A 16857-nucleotide genomic window follows, 5' to 3' on the forward strand; every position below is an offset into this window, starting at 1 on the left:
ACAGTTTTAGAACGCTAAGCTATTATATAAAGTTGTTGTTCAAAAAAAAAAAGCTATTATATAAAGTTATTCATGCCACAACAGTGAATCGGTCTTCGTTTGATATTTGAATTCAAGACTTGCTTCTTATAATTTTCTGAACAATTATTTTATTCATAATCTTTGATTCCATGTCTTTCTTTTTCCACCTAACGCTCCTGCTAATCGTTTTACATCTAGTATTTGTTATTTTCTATGAATTGTTACTTACACAAAACCACATTCTTATATTAACTTACTTTCATCCTCAAAGAAACATTGATCATATGGAATTGAATCTCTTTTCTTTTTTGTAAAAAAGAATTGAATTGAATTGAATCTTTGAGTCTTTTTGTGATATTTAATACCATTACTAAAGATCTGATTTACTTTTATAATCTATGCACAGTTCATTTTACGGAGATATCAATCTTTAAATCAATTAAACATTATTCTCAACTGAAAACTCTACTACAATATATACGAATTGAAAAATTCTCAACACAAAAAGATTAGTGCTTAATTTCTTAGTTCAGACGTGATGGATAGGGTAAGCTTAATTGCTTATTGGCCAAATTCTGCATGGAAGCCGCATGCAAGAATCGCGCCAATTTATTCTAATAACAGCAGCATATCTCTTCAAATAATTAAAGGTAATTATGATTTCATATCTCTTTAAATAATTTAGGAAAATTATGGTTAGCCATATAAAATACAAATCGTATAAAAGTTAGATAAATACTTCGGGAAAAAGTTCACAAAAACCCTAATGACGGCGACTTCGGCGATTTCGGCGACTCTAGATCTGTGAAGCTCTTACGGCAGGAGGAAGAGGAGAAGGAGACTATCAAACACTCTTCTCACGTATACGGTGTCCTGTACTGCATACAGAGTACGATTTCAATTTCTAGATAAGTTTTTCCACCCCCGTGGTGTGTAAGGGTGTTTTGCGTAAGCTACAAGGTTTCTCTCGACGCGGCGTCCGGTAACAATAAAACCATGAATCGATTGGCTGGATCACAAGCACGAGGAAGGAACGAGAGGGGAACAAGATATCGTTCCCAAGTGGAGGAAGAAGAGATCATTAGGGTTCCTGCGTTTGACAACTCGGATCTCATTGAGAAATTCAAAAGAACCCTAATAGGGAGGATGTTCCACCCCGACGGAAGAAGTGTGGATGCGCTTATAAAACATATGCCCAAACGCAGGATTTGGGATGTTGAGGGCCGGGTTCGTGGGACAAACATAGGCAACAACAAGTTCCTCTTTGACTTTGATAAGGAGGAGGATATGGAAAAGGTGTTGCAGAAACGTCCATGCCACTTTAACAAGTGGAGCTTCGCACTGGAACGATGGACACCAACAATAAAAGAGGAATTCCCAAACTCAATCCCGTTCTGGGTAAACGTCGTAGGTGTACCGATACACTACAAGAAGCTGGAAACCTTCGAAAGTGTTGGCAAGGCCTTGGGAACTTACGACAAGGCGGATGTGGAGAGAAGTCGGGTGCGAGTCTTCGTTAATGGAGACTTACCTTTGAAATTCGAATGCAAGATGGGCTTTGATAATGGAGATGTGGTGCGAGTAACAATACAATATGAAGACCTCTTCAGACATTGCTTCACTTGCATGCGAATCTCGCACGAAGAAGGAACGTGTCCGGAGCTTGATGAAGCACAGAAGGAGAAGAACCGCTTAGCAAGGATTGCAGAGCAAGAAAGGGAAGAGCGCGCAACGAAGGAAGCTTTCTCACAACCACAAATAAAAAATCAAGGAAAGTTCATGGAAGCACAGAACTACAACAACAAAGAAAGAGAATACAGTCGAAGAGTAGCTTCTCCTCGAGATTCCCGGAGTGAAAACAGAAGAGACGACCGGGGTTCTCATGATCTAAGGAAAAAACTCATAGACAGGCGTGATGCTCTAACAAAGAATGTCTGGAATAGACTCGATCATAACAGCGGAAATTACTCCGAAATTCCCCGAAGTCGGGAGAGATACCACCCGTATCACTACAAGCCAGGAGCTCTCTCAAAAGACAGAACAAGAGACTCTACTTCCTCATCGGAATGGAGACCTAAACTAAGGGGCAATGAACAAGACGAGAGGCGCAGAGTACAAAGAACTGAAAGGCAGGCGGATATGCAAGGGGAACGCCCCAGGCACACGACTTCAAGGTCCCGAGCCTCACCAGACTCCCAAAGGACTGTATCAGATGCTCCCAGACGACAGGGTACCAGTGCGTACTACAGGGGACGCACGTCTAAATCCCCACCGATGGAATGGAGACCAGTGACTAGGAGCCAAAACACGGGAGAAACACATGGTCTTCTAAGAAGGAGAAGCGAGCAAGAGGAGCAAATAAGGAACTCTGATAAGAAATCTGATAAAACAGAGCATAGAGACAGGCAACTTACTGCTGTTGCAACAAAAAGACTGGGAACAGAAGCGGGAAGTCATCCTAGTCAAGAAGCTAGGGACAAAGAGGATGAGTATATCAAAGAAACCACCCAGCCAATTCAGATGGAGATCTCGACACCAGAGAAGAGTAAGAACAACGAAATTGAGAATGAGACTGATCTAACTGAAGCAGAAAAAGAACAAAGAGCCCTCGATGACATAGAACTAGATAAGACTATCGAGGAGTACGCGAAGTTGGCGGATCTGGCTATGACTGAAGAGATGATTAACGAGGATGACTTGCTGGATGAAGACCAAGGTCCTGATGCTTATGATACAAATGAGACTTTGGATGATGAACGGATTGAAGCCATCTCGCAGCTATCTCCGGAACCCCCCACCAGAACAAAGAGTCTTGAGAAGAAAACGGCAGGCACAGGAACGCGCGGAGAGATGAAGGCAAGTAAAACCAGCGAGGCTCTGAAACCACAACCGGAGAAGAAAGCTTCACTTCAAGCAGTAACGGGTGGAGGGAGGAGAGGAGCACGAAGCCCAGACATGAAAGGTGCTGCAGCATCTAAGAAGCTGGCAACCCGGGGAAGACTCTCCCCAAAAAGCAAGATGATGAAACCTCAACGAGACCAGGGAGAGATGAGTCGGCAAGTCCCACGACATGTGGTGTATCCTTCTGCTAACAAAAGCAGGAAAACAGTAGCTACTTCAGGTTCGGTGGTGTCCCAGAAACCACCCAGTACTCGGATATGAATGCAATCGCTTGGAACTGTCAGGGGGCTGGAGCGTACCTGACCAAGCAACATCTCCGAGAGTTGCATCGTTTTTTTCATCCTCGCTTTCTTTTTCTTTCTGAAACAAAAAACAATTTTAATTTTCTGCAAGACTTTAAGTTTGAATTTGGTTATGATAATTTGTTCACCGTGGAACCAGTTGGTCTTAGCGGTGGACTGGCCTTGTTTTATATGGATGATGCTGAGGTAGAGATTAAGTTCTCAAACGCTCGAATGATTGATATTGCAGCTAAGTTAGAAGGACATGAAGTGTTTATTACCTTCGTGTATGGTGATCCGGTAGTAGAGTACCGAGAACAAGTCTGGGAACGGCTAATGAGAATCAGTTTACTGAGAACAGGAGCATGGCTTATGGTTGGAGATTTCAACGAAATAATAAGTAACACCGAGAAGAAAGGAGGAAGGAGACGTTCAGAGGCTTCCTTTTTGCCATTTAAGAACATGATATCAGCCTGCGGAATGATCGAGTTCTCTCATACGGGTAACAAATTCTCTTGGTCAGGAAGGAGAAGATCAGGCAGAGTTCAATGTCGACTAGATCGAGCACTTGGTAATGAAGATTGGCACCAAGTCTTTTCCCACACTGATGTGGAGTATCTATTGAGATGGGGGTCCGACCATAGACCAGTCCTTGTCAAGATCAAATCAAAAGAGGCTACAGGACGAAAATGCTTCAAATTTGATAAACGGTGGTTCGGAAAAGAAGGTTTTTATGATACTGTAAAGCAAGGCTGGAACCAGGAAGGAACTTCGGAATCCCCAGGCGTACATGAGAAAATCGCCCGATGTAGGAGAGCTATCTCCCGCTGGAAGAAACGGAACCCGACAAACAACCAGAAGCTGATTGAGAAACTTAAACTGGAAATCGACAGAGCACAAAACGATGATAGCATCTCAACAGAGGAGGAACTCGAGCTCAAATGGAAACTTTGCGAAGCTTACAGAGAGGAAGAACTTTTTTGGAAACAGAAAAGTAGAACCATCTGGCTCCGAGAGGGGGACAAAAATACAAAGTTTTTCCATGCGAAAACAAAGCAACGAAGGGCTCGGAATCGCATAACGAAGCTGCTGGATTCCCTTGGTAACTGGGTAGAGACAGAAGAGGGTATAGAGGTGCTAGCCACTGAGTACTTCAGCAACCTATTCACAGCTTCGGTCCCGAGTGACAGAGAAGAAGCCTTCCGGTTTACTACCGTGAAGGTCACGGAGGAAATGAATTCGATGCTAACAAAAGAACCATCGGAGGCCGAGATTAAGGCATCGGTTTTTGCAATAAACCCGGAAAAAGCTCCTGGACCGGACGGAATGACCAGTCTCTTTTACCAACGCTTTTGGAACCTTACCAGGACAGATATCATACGAATGGTGAAAGCATTCTTCTCCTCAGGCGACTTGGATGAAAGGATAAATCAGACAAACATCTGTTTGATACCGAAGACAGGAAGACCCACATCCATGTCAGAATTCCGGCCGATCAGCTTGTGTAATGTAAGCTATAAAATCATATCCAAGGTCCTCTCTGCAAGACTTAAAAAAGTGCTTCCGAAACTAATCTCGGAGACACAATCGGCCTTTGTGGCTCGTCGACTTATCTCGGATAATATTCTTATAGCCCAAGAGATGTTCCACGCTCTACGGACAAATCCAAGCTGCCAGAGTAAATTTGTGGCGATAAAGACAGATATGAGTAAAGCGTATGATCGAGTGGAGTGGAGCTTTCTAGAGATTATGATGCATAAGATGGGATTTGACGGGAGATGGATTCAGATGATCATGAGATGCGTTTCGACAGTCTCATACCAAGTCCTAATTAATGGAGAGGCAAAAGGAAAAATTGTTCCATCCCGTGGATTGCGGCAGGGTGACCCGTTGTCACCATTTTTATTTGTTCTTTGTACGGAAGTGCTTATCTCTCAGCTCAAACATGCAGAGAGAGAGAAAAATATTTCCGGTCTGAAGATTGCGAGATCAAGCCCACCAATCTCGCATCTTCTATTCGCAGACGATAGCTTGTTCTTCTGTAGGGCAACCCAGGAAGAATGCAGTGAACTGATGCGGATCATCGACGTTTACAGCAACGCCTCAGGACAACAACTGAACACGTCAAAATCTTCAGTTATGTTCGGTTCTAAGGTGGTAGCGTCCTCAAAATCTGACCTAAAAAGGTCAATAAACATAAGTCAAGAAGGTGGAATGGATATGTATCTCGGACTACCAGAATCGATTTGTGGATCCAAGAAACAAGTGTTTAGCTTCGTACAAGAAAGATTAAACGACCGAACAAACTCGTGGTCAACGAAGCTTCTCTCAAAAGGGGGTAAAGAAATCCAGATCAAAGCAGTCGCTCAAGCGGTACCATCGTATGTTATGTCTTGCTATCTACTGCCGCAGGGAATAACAAAAAATCTCACGAGCGCAATTTCACGTTTCTGGTGGAGTACCAAGGAAAACAATAAAGGACTACATTGGGTGGCTTGGGACAAGATTTGTGTACCAACGGAGGAAGGTGGTTTGGGCTTTCGGAATTTCAATGATTTTAACCTTGCCCTCCTCGCAAAACAGCTATGGCGTCTACTAAAATACCCGCAGTCACTCCTTGCTAGAGTGTTGAAGGGAAGGTATTATAGACACACGAATCCCATGAATGTGATCCGATCAAATAATCCCTCGTATGGCTGGCGAAGCATAATGGCATCGAAACAGGTTCTTCAACGGGGACTAAGGAAAAGAATAGGAAACGGATATGATACAAAGGTCTGGGAGGAACCATGGCTGCCACTAACTCCAGCAAGACCACCGAATCAAGCAGGAGGCACCCGAGATGAGGACATGCGAGTGCACCATCTGATCGATTTTGAACAAAAGTCATGGAACCTGGATCTACTAGAGGAGAAGATCGCACCAGCGGATATACCACACATTACTTCGCTACGGGTAAGCAAGACAGGCCGCTATGACTGCTATAGTTGGGACTTTACAAAGTCTGGTTTATATACAGTTAAGTCAGGCCATGCTGTTGCATACGACATCCGTACGTCTCCAAAAAGCTTACTACTTTTGGAACCAAGTATGAAAGGGCTGAAGTCAGAAATATGGAAACTTAAAGCTCCTAGAAAACTTAAACATTTTATATGGCAAGCCACATCAGGTTATTTAGCTACAGCTCAACAACTCAAAGAACGGCACTGCTCGCAAGATGGTAGCTGTATGCGGTGTGGAACGGAGAGTGAATCAATAAATCACACCCTTTTTGAATGTCCTCCAGCACTCCAAGTTTGGGCATTGTCTCCTATTCCTTCTCCTCCGGGACGATTCCCGTGTACATCACTATATGGAAATCTGGACTACCTGCTCCTACGTGCAAAGAAGCAAGGGTTAGACAGTGTAGTGATAGGCCCTGTTCCATGGATACTTTGGTATATCTGGAAGGCGAGAAACGAGAAGGTTTTCAACAATAAAGAGATCTTACCTCAGGAGACGCTACAACTAGCACTAAAAGAAGCAGAAAGTTGGTACTTAGCACAACGGATGGAAGCCTCAGAAGATACTATGCACGAGGAACAAACCTCTGGACGACCAGTGCAAACGACCGAGACGACCAGCTTTCAATGGAGATGCCAGTCCGATGCATCATGGATGAATGATAAAGACCGAGCAGGACTGGGTTTTGTGCTACTGAATGCAGACTCCCCGAACTTGTTTGGAGCCACAGGAATCCAACGGGCAGCCTCTCCTTTACATGCGGAAGCGGAGGGCCTGATCTGGGCCATGGGAGAGGTACAAAAACAAGGAATTAGAGAGGTACGCTTTGAGCTAGACTGTGAGCAACTGGTTAAGCTGTTGAACAAGGAGGAAGAGTGGCCATCTTTGGCGGCGGAGCTTGATGAAATTAAAGCACTCTCTGCATCATATTTGAAAATCTCCATCATATATATCCCAAGATCTGTGAATGTCCGTGCCGACTGTCTTGCTAAAGGCGGAAGAACACGCGCCCTGAATCACCCATTCGTTGAAAGCTCTGCACCTAGATGGCTAGACGTCTCTGCTGGCCAACATAGTGCAAATTAGCTACGTTACTATTTTACTTCGATGTCAAAAAAAAAAAAAAATACTTCGGGAAAATAAAATGAAAGCAAAAACAGAAGTTAGAGTTCAACCACCTCTCACTCTCTCAATAAACGGACGGTATTATAACACTTACTTAAAATAACAACAATTATGATTTCGTATCTCTTCAAATAATTTTTAATTGATTTTGTATGATTAGTTAATATGGTTGGCCGTATAAATTCAAAGCATATAAAAAGTTAGATGGATTCATACGAAAACAAAACAAAAGAAAACTCATTTGGCCAAAAAAAGAAAAAGAAGAAGAAATCCAAACAGACGAAAATGTTTGAGAATTAAAAGAGAAATTAATTATTTTTTCTGCAAATACCATTTATAAATTAGTCTTTTGTTTCGCCCAATTAAAAGAGAAAACAATTCTTGAACGTAACGATATGAGTTAAGCGCCCAACTACCTTATTGCGCAATGATTATTACACGATGGACATTTACGCCTTTCATGTGTACATTCTATGGCACCTATTTACCTCGGTGATCAATAAAGTTTGCTTATAAATATCCTCTTCTCCAATATTTTCTCATAATCTCAAAAATTCTCTCTTCAAAATTAAAATGTCATCCTCAGGAGGTTCTAAATGGAGCGATGATATGATCAACCTCTACTATGATGCACTTCGTCAAGTTCAGTTCGATCAAGGCAAGATCAAAAGGATTGCGGAAATCATGAACCTGCCGGAGAGCGAAGTCCAGCGGGAATCGAATAAGCTCAACAACATAGCAAAGAAGAACAAAAAGAAAGGGTAAGAAGGGGTTGTATTGGTGGTTAATTATATTGACTACACGAGTGTGATAATAGTGTGTGAATGTGATAGTATTTGTAAATATCTGCGAATAATGGCTACCGATCGAGTGTGATCGTCTTTGTATATAGCTGCTTATAATGATTCTGGTTGGTTGGTTGGTTGTGAGACAATATGGAACATACATATGAATTATAATTTATATCTATTTCTTGTTCTATTGTTTTCAGTTAGCTCGTAGTATTAGTAAAAATATTCAGAAATTGATGTGATCTTATATATATAGCCAAATAAGGTCCATATAAGCAAAAACGTGTTAAAATCTTATATGCTAAGAGATTAGGTTAGATTTATGTAATCCTGTGAGAATAATATTAAATTATTAATGAAAAGAATCGGTTCAACCTAATATATATTAACAATATAATCCGAGGCGATGTAACAGAGATTATCTAAAATTGTGACTGATTTAGGGAAAATTTGTACCATAGATGAGATTATGATGTTACACCAACAATCTGAATTGAGAAATAGCTCTTCCGCTAGACATAACAGCTAGGTTCCAAGCACCCATGTCTGCTTAAAGCATTCCGCCACCGTTTGGTCCATCTCCAATAGCTAAAGCTGTCTACCTAGTTAACCTAAGAAAATACAACTCTTGTTTTAATTAAACCGAAACCGGTATACTAAACTACAACATCCAAATAATCATCAACCAAAGCCGAACTATTAAAAGCAAATCATGACTTCGTAGGTCGACGATTAAAAGCAACTCGTCGTTTTCGTCTCTCTCTGGGTCTCCAGCTTTAAGTTCGCTCCATTCCTCTAACTGGAATATTCCATTTCCGTCGTGAAAAACATACCTTTATTAGGGAATAAGATGATGACCACGCAATATAACTATTTTGCGCCTGCTTAATATAAATGAGACAAAATAATGTCAAACGAAAGAGCCTCGAACAAGTGTGTGTTAAAATGGACCAATTAGGGTTAGCCCAGCCTCTAATTATCAGAACTTTTTAGCACTAATAATCTTAAGTTCCTTCTATTCCTCTTTGCCGGAATATTCCATTTCGTCGTGAAAAATCATAATTATACTAGGGCAGAAGAAGACCATGGTATATTACTTATTTGACCCTTTTTGTTATAAAATATAAATTGTTAAAAAATAACGTCAAAAACGTACCCCATGAAAGAGCTCTAACAAGTATGTTAAAATGCGCCAAACGTAACAATTTTAGCCCTAACCCTAAATTTTATAACACGGCTAAAAACATGGTTTCACTCCCTCCTTATGTCACATCAGAAAATAAATTCCCACATGCTTGACACATGGCAGACTGCATTCTTTTTTTTTTCTCCCTTTCGTAATTACTCAACAATATTGATTTGCGCAATTTGGTTAAATGAGCTGTTAATTTACTTTCAACTGCTAGTGCTCAAAATTAATTGGGCTCTACGTTGAAAAATCTCTTTAGACACGATCATTTATGTTGTTTGTTTTTTGTTCTGTATTTTGGATAATTGCTTTTAATTATCCGTTTTAAAACTGCACAGCGTTAGATAAATCTCTCCGGACTTAATAACCCGACCCGGAAAATATGAACCCAATAACTGTAACCTGGACTGAATTCTATGGGCTATACCTTATTAACATAACAATCCTTTTAAACTTGTACCTTTAGGTAGTAGCCCCGCCGATAGTTTTCTTTTAAAACCTAACTACATCTCGACCCGCACATTTTCATTTTTATACATATAACTATTTAGTTTACATTAGTGATATATAATTTTAATATTTACCAAATTATTAATAGTTTTATAGCATTTTCAAATATAACAATTTTATAGTTTGCATGCAGTAATTTATTTATTTTTGTTTCAAATTATTAGTGATATCTCTCTTATTAAAACATGAACACTAATTAAAATATTACATTCTTTGATATTTATGATAAAATTCATTCAAATTAATATTAACTTAGATATTAATTTCCTTAAAAGTATACTTGTATTTTAGGTTTTGATCATACATATATGTTAATCGAATTATTTGTATGATTTAAATAATTGACTGAATAAATGTAATTTATGCTAATGACAAAAATTGGTATAATATCTATTGCATTTTCAAAATTGCACAAGATAAAAGATACAAAACAATCACATTAATGAATAGTATATGAATATGGCGCCATGCACTTTTAAAATAGCATTTGTAGACCTATTGTTCATATTGATGACATATTTTTCAATCATGTGATACAAATATTAACAAATCTTAATTGTTAGAGATCAAAAATTTAATTGAAAAATATTATATAAATTTATATCACAAACTATACAAAATTGTACATGGGTTTAATATAATTACAAAATTATTAGATACTTAAATTTTTTATTGTAATAAAAAAATATACATGTAGTCTATTATTAATTACGAAATTAATTAAATATTTAAAATATTTGTAAAGTGAAAAACGAATTATAACATTAATATTTTAAATAAATATGAATATATATTTATACATTAAATAAATAGATTTCAAAAGATTTTATTTGGATGTAATTAAGAGAAAATCTAGGAATATCTATTTATAATTTATCAAGGAAACAAACATGTCTAAGTATATCATTAATGATTAAAAATGTTGTGTGACCAAATCTAGTAGGTAATTCATTTTTTACAAAATCATATATGAATTAGAAGTCATGACTTCTTTTTTAATATAATAGATGTTTTAAAAACGTCTCCATCTTATATAATTTACAAACAGCCACAAGTCAAAATGGGCTCCAAAAGACCTCGGGTTAGCTAACGTTGTCTCCTCTGTCAACTGAACTTTTGACACATTTAAAATACAAATTACGTAATATATGAAATCAGCCGTTTAATTACACTATCAAACAATATATTTTCAAGTCAAATTTGTATATACAAAAGCATAAAGATTCTCTTCAGTCTTTTGCCACACCAACACAAAATTTTTGACAAGTGTTTAATCTTTGAGGTCATAGATTTTCAATGCAAATATAAAACATCGCAACTCAGCGCGCATACTTGGAGGTCCACTTTGATGGTACAAACGCATCAACCACAACACAATTGCGATTCTATGTTTATAGTTTCATACCGTTAATTAGATGGAGTCGTTTTTATAATTCTTGGTTGGGCATAAAGGGTTTCGATAATCATAAAACGAGGTTTTTTCCCCCATTTCTGCATCTATTTAAGTTACAAAGCCACTAAAGCTTTTAAAAACACTTTACAATGAACTGAAATTAGAAAAGAAGGCTATAATTTGGTGACCATAAGGAATACATGATTTTGCATTTCTTGATTAGTACAAATTCTTCACCTTACAACTTTAATTTTCCATCAACATATAATTAAATACGTTCCGAAGTTGAACTAGAATATTATGGAATTATAATTACTGAGAGCCATGAACATTTAAGGAATCTGGGTAAAGAAGGAAGATAAAAGAAAAGGTTGGTCGACCAATTTGGCCTCCCTACTTGATTTGCACCCAAAAAAAGCAAACCAATGATTTTATTTATATAAGAGTCCCAGTTCAGTATAAAAAGAAAGACCCAGTATTAGTTTTATTTTTGCCAAATATGTGAATTCCATTTAAATGGGTAGAGTTTGTAACTTATTACAATCGGTTAAGTCAAACTATGGTTTACCTTGGCAAAAAGAATAAAAAACAAGGTAAAGCATAACAGAAGAACAATGAGGAGAGTTTACTCCCTATAAAGCGAATGTTGCATTAGTTCTATTTGTTTTATAATTTATGTTTTAATCAGGCATTGGCATAAAACACGTTCTTTATATTACAACGGATGTTAAGAAAAATAAAACCTCCAACTATACGAATTATAATAACAAACATGAAGGGGAGTAAAAATAGTTTAACGTCTACGAAATTAATACACACGTTCTGCACCTTCAGTTTACGAACCCAACCATGGCTACTTACGTTCGGTTTCTATGTGACTAACTCAAGCAAACCCGACCCTAACGTCACAGATACAATGAAAGAACTCTACACCAACTAAATCAAAAATGATGGATACCGTCAACAGAAGTAAACCACAACCGCTAGAGGAAAATGTAATAAGAAAATGTTGTGCAGGGGGAGAGCCAAAGGTCGATCAAACTAAACAAGAGCATACAATTGTTGGAAGTGCAAAAAAATTCACTTTACGGAATTAGAGTAACCATACTCAATATATTTGATAAATTGTACAAGCACAATAGCAACAATTACATGTCATCGTTTTCAAAAATCGATGTGACAGACGTTAATGAAAAAAATTGTTTTCATAATATGAGCAAAATGTGTTAGCTCATGGTCTCGGATTAAAATATTAAAGACCAAAATAAATGATTTGGATTAAAATATTAAAGACCAAAATAGATGATTTGGACTTCGTTACCACCGCCGGATTACAACTTACGAATTAAAAGTTAATAGCTGTAAAATTAAAAGTTAATACACAAAAAAAAAACATATGGATCACAAAGGAATCCAATGACCGGACTACCGCGCTTCTAAAGATACAGTAAAACCATATAGGTCAAAAACGAAGGCAGCGAACAGACTCCACCACTTACATAAAAATAAAATACAACTGATCTTGATCCGCCCTGTGCGAAGCAAAGAATATTTTAGGATAAAAATCATTAATAGTTTAAGTAAAAATTTTGTTAATTTGTAAGATTTTTTTGTATTTAAATATTTTGCATTTAAATCAGTATTTTAAAATTTGATCTGGATCTGATGTCAAATCCAATGTTGTGATATTTGCATAGGTTAATAATTCGATTTAGATTTCGATTTAAAACCTGTAAAAATTAATGAAACCGGAAACTAACCGGTTGAGTCGATGGATAACTGATGTGTTATCATATTTGATTTAAATTGTTATAGTTTCATAATTAATCATCTTTTAATCTAAATTTTAAATTTCATTATTTTCAGTTTTATATAGATTAATTAACTTTATTATAATTTTATGTAATTTATCTTGTTAATAATTTGGTTTCAAACTATAATTAGTTAAGATTTGTTTTTTACAATTAGTTTTAAACATTTTCAGATAATACATATTTTGAAATTTTTCATAATTATTTTTGTTATTATATTTATTGTACAGTTTAGTTGTTTTCAAAGTCAAGTGATCTATATAACAATAGTAGCCAGATAATTACATGTTACATATTCCATAAATAAATTTCTAAAACATGTTTATTTTAACCCTAAAACAAAGGAGAAGACGCTTTGTTGTGGAAGAAGAACACTAACCCTAAAATTTGTGCGTTGGTTTTGTTGTCTATTGAGCCGGATAAGGGATTAAGTAAAAGCCCAAAAATTCTGGAAAAAACGACAACAAAACGCACAGTATCATTTAGAGAACACTTGTCGCGACATTAAGCTCCGAATTAGTGACTTATCATCTGATGTGGACATCCCAAAAGAGAAGGAATCTCTATTTTATATAAATAGAGATGTCAAGGAAGATTTACGATAATATCACTTACCTTTGCAAATTAAAAAGTATATGTTATTTGCTACGTGACATAAAGCTTCAAAATTTAGACAATGAAGGAGCATGCGTTCGTTACATATTTAATTGCTGGCAGTAAAATATGTCCTATAAAATAGGTTAATATTGTTTTCTAGATAACCACACTGTATCATATTATTCAAATTTGCGAGATTGCTGTGATATTTTTTAGCATTGTATTGTAAGATAGTAATTAGTAGTATTAATTTTTAATCTCCTCCATCGTTCAACGTATCCCAATCTCATCTATTGTTCAATGTATCCCTCATAATTTCGCCATAAATGTCGTTCTCATTTAACCCAATAACGATGACGACCTCTCAGTTTCATGTATGTCTAACCTATAAATTGGAGAGGGTTGAAAGTAGAATGAATTTAAGCAACCAGTAAATATTTTTTATCAAACGTCAAAGATGTCTGTTGATGGGATTTGTTGTTGTTGAAAGAATGTATATTAGTCTTTAAAAATCAATCCTTTCTTGGTAAAGGACTTATATAGGTATTCTCCCTGCAGAGTGTTTAAGAAGCCGTTGAAGTATGTGAAGCGATTTAACCTCTTTCTCGATTAGTTGTTTCATAATGTTTAAGAAGCCGTTGCGTTTTGACATGTTTGCATTTTTATGAGAATTCATTGATTCTGCTTTTCTTAGCACTAAATGGTGAATGAGAGAGTTTTAATTCCTTAGTTTTGCGAGAGTATGCCATATGGTCTAAGATCTTAACTTAAATTCCACAGAATACTCAGTAGGCATCAACTCACTCAGTTTGAGGTAAGATGTTAAATCTTTTCTATCACCAGCTAAGTCGTTTTTTTGTGACACAAGACTTTATAACCATTGCTTTGAACAGCTCTGCGTTATGGGCAAACTCTGTCTTGAAACTGCTGAAGAAGCAGTGGCAATGGTTCCTTTCCTCAAGGTATAATAGAGAATATTCTAACCTTTTCTCTTCAGTGGATTAGCTCTGTTGAATTTTGAGATGACGTGAGCGTCTTTTTTGTAGAGAAAAGTAAGAGGTCATCGTGATGAAGCAATTGAGAAGATGGTCAATGATCTCTCCCTTGTCAAGAGATTTGAGTAGTGCAAAAAAGCTCGAGCTCTAAGATTCTAGACATATGTCAGGGTGTGATATTCCTGACATAGATGTCATCGGAATCTCCGGTGATTCCCTTTAAGCTTATTAGTGTCCTCTCGAGACTTGGAAAGACTCTAAGATTTACTAGTATGATCTTTCTCTTTGTTTAATTGTTTCAGGTAACTTCTGTTCAGACAAGAAACTCACGGTCTATGTTGTCGCAGGGTCCCTAGGTGGGTTCAACGCACACGCCAGCAACATAGTCTCTGTTGTATTCATAGCCACTGGCCAAGATCCAGCTCAAAACGTGGAGAGCTCCCAATGAATCACAATGATGGAAGCCGTTGACGACGGCAAAGATATCCATGTCTCTGTCACTATGCCATCCATTGAGGTAAATCAATCAAAATATAAATAGTTCTGTGAATTTGTGAGATTTGATTTTGGTTTTGGAATCTCTCAGGTAACGCAGCAGATTGCGTCTCAATCAGCGTGTTTAAACCTGCTGGGAGTTAAAGGAGCAAGAGCACGGAGTCGTCGGGGATGAACTCAAGGAGGCTAGCGACGATAGTGGCGGGAGCAGTTTTGGCAGGAGAGTTATCACTGATGTCAGCTATAGCAGCATGACAACTTGTGAAGAGTCGCATGAAATACAATAGATTTAGCAGAGACATATCTGGAGCAATGACAGCGACAACAACAACGACAACATGATCTGACTCACCATTGTCATCATCTGTGTAGCCAAAACTCGAAGGACAAAAATCTATAGAAGGGCAGGTTCTCTGGTGAACATGTTTAGCCAGGTGCCGTGCCTTGCCTTGCCTTGCCTTTTGTTTAGTAAAAGCTTATTTGTTTTTTAACTTTTTTGGGATTAAGGGTGAGTAAGAGAGAGAGAGAGAGAGAACATCTTTCTTCTTTTCTCTCTTACTCGTGGATGACTCATGTGTTCTTTTTTGATGTATGTCTAATCTTGGTCTTTGTTTGTTAGGAAATGGTGTTTATATGATAAAATACTGTATGGAGTTACGTTTTGGGGACATGAATTTTCCTGTTTGATTCGTTTCATTTATAATGTGAACTGCATGTGTGTTTGGACATCTCTCTTTAGTAGTTTTTGGTAATTGGTAATAATAAGATACGGATCTTTTTTGCCTTCAGAAGACTCCACCACCTAAAACATTCACATGTTTAGCTTTGTTTGTTCTGGTTTACTCAAATTCTGAGGGCCAAATGTTATTGGGCCACACTAACAACAACTGTACTCTGTTTGCCTAGTTCTCAAGTTGCCATGTGAGCCTTTTTCTGGAGCCCACCTTCGTTATCCTCTACGTATGAGATTTGTGGATTTATAAACATCTGTTTTTCTTTTGATGGAGGCTTCCGGACTTTAATAGAAGAAGTCTAGATTCAAAGCATTTTTGCCCTCTTTTTTTCGTTTTGCTATTTTAAGATGTATACAATTACCAATATCACAAGAATCATAGTTGTAATATTCTGTTCTTTCAACTTACATACTCAATTTCCTCAAAATAAATGTTGAAAAATACATGATAATTGGTGGATGGGGTTAATGGGTAAGTAGCATATCTCACACAAGTCGTTAAAGTTCAAATTGAGAAAAAGAAAAAAGTGTATTGTCAAGAGATTTGAGTAATGCAAAAAAGCTCGAGCTCTAAGATTCTAGACATATGGGTGTAGTAATCTATTTTTAAGTTGATAATGTGTGTTTAGAGTTGAATAATTTGTCTGAAATTATAGAGTAACTATATCAGGAGGGTTTCTGGCATGATACATGTAAATGAATGTAATTTACAGTGTCAGATCCAAGCTTGCACGAAACATACCATATCTTCTTTCTAATGAAGTTATTGATTACATATGGATATTATGTTCTAACATGAAGGTTTTTTTAAAAGATTCAATATGCGTTCGAAGAGAGATAACAAAATACAAATTCTTATAAACCCTATAAGCAGTACAAGTTAACTACTACCCTACTAAAACCGGCCAACCAAGTTTAAGTGTGAACCAGGGCTAGTCCCCTATTTCATACAAGCTCTCTCAATCCCTCCCTTCCTTTTGATATTACATACAACTAAACAAACAAATCGTAG

At 37.3% G+C, this 16857-nt stretch overlaps 1 long non-coding RNA gene across 1 annotated transcript; it reads left to right on the forward strand.

Moving 5' to 3' along the window:
- Positions 1-14746: 14746 nt before the first annotated feature.
- LOC130498606 (uncharacterized) lies at positions 14747-15774 on the forward strand. The gene is made up of 3 exons (XR_008937499.1): positions 14747-14887; positions 14965-15134; positions 15204-15774. It is a non-coding gene; the product is annotated as an uncharacterized LOC130498606 (long non-coding RNA).
- Positions 15775-16857: the final 1083 nt, after the last annotated feature.

This window comes from Raphanus sativus, chromosome 8 (assembly GCF_000801105.2).
Source record: "Raphanus sativus cultivar WK10039 chromosome 8, ASM80110v3, whole genome shotgun sequence".
Lineage (NCBI taxonomy): Eukaryota > Viridiplantae > Streptophyta > Magnoliopsida > Brassicales > Brassicaceae > Raphanus > Raphanus sativus.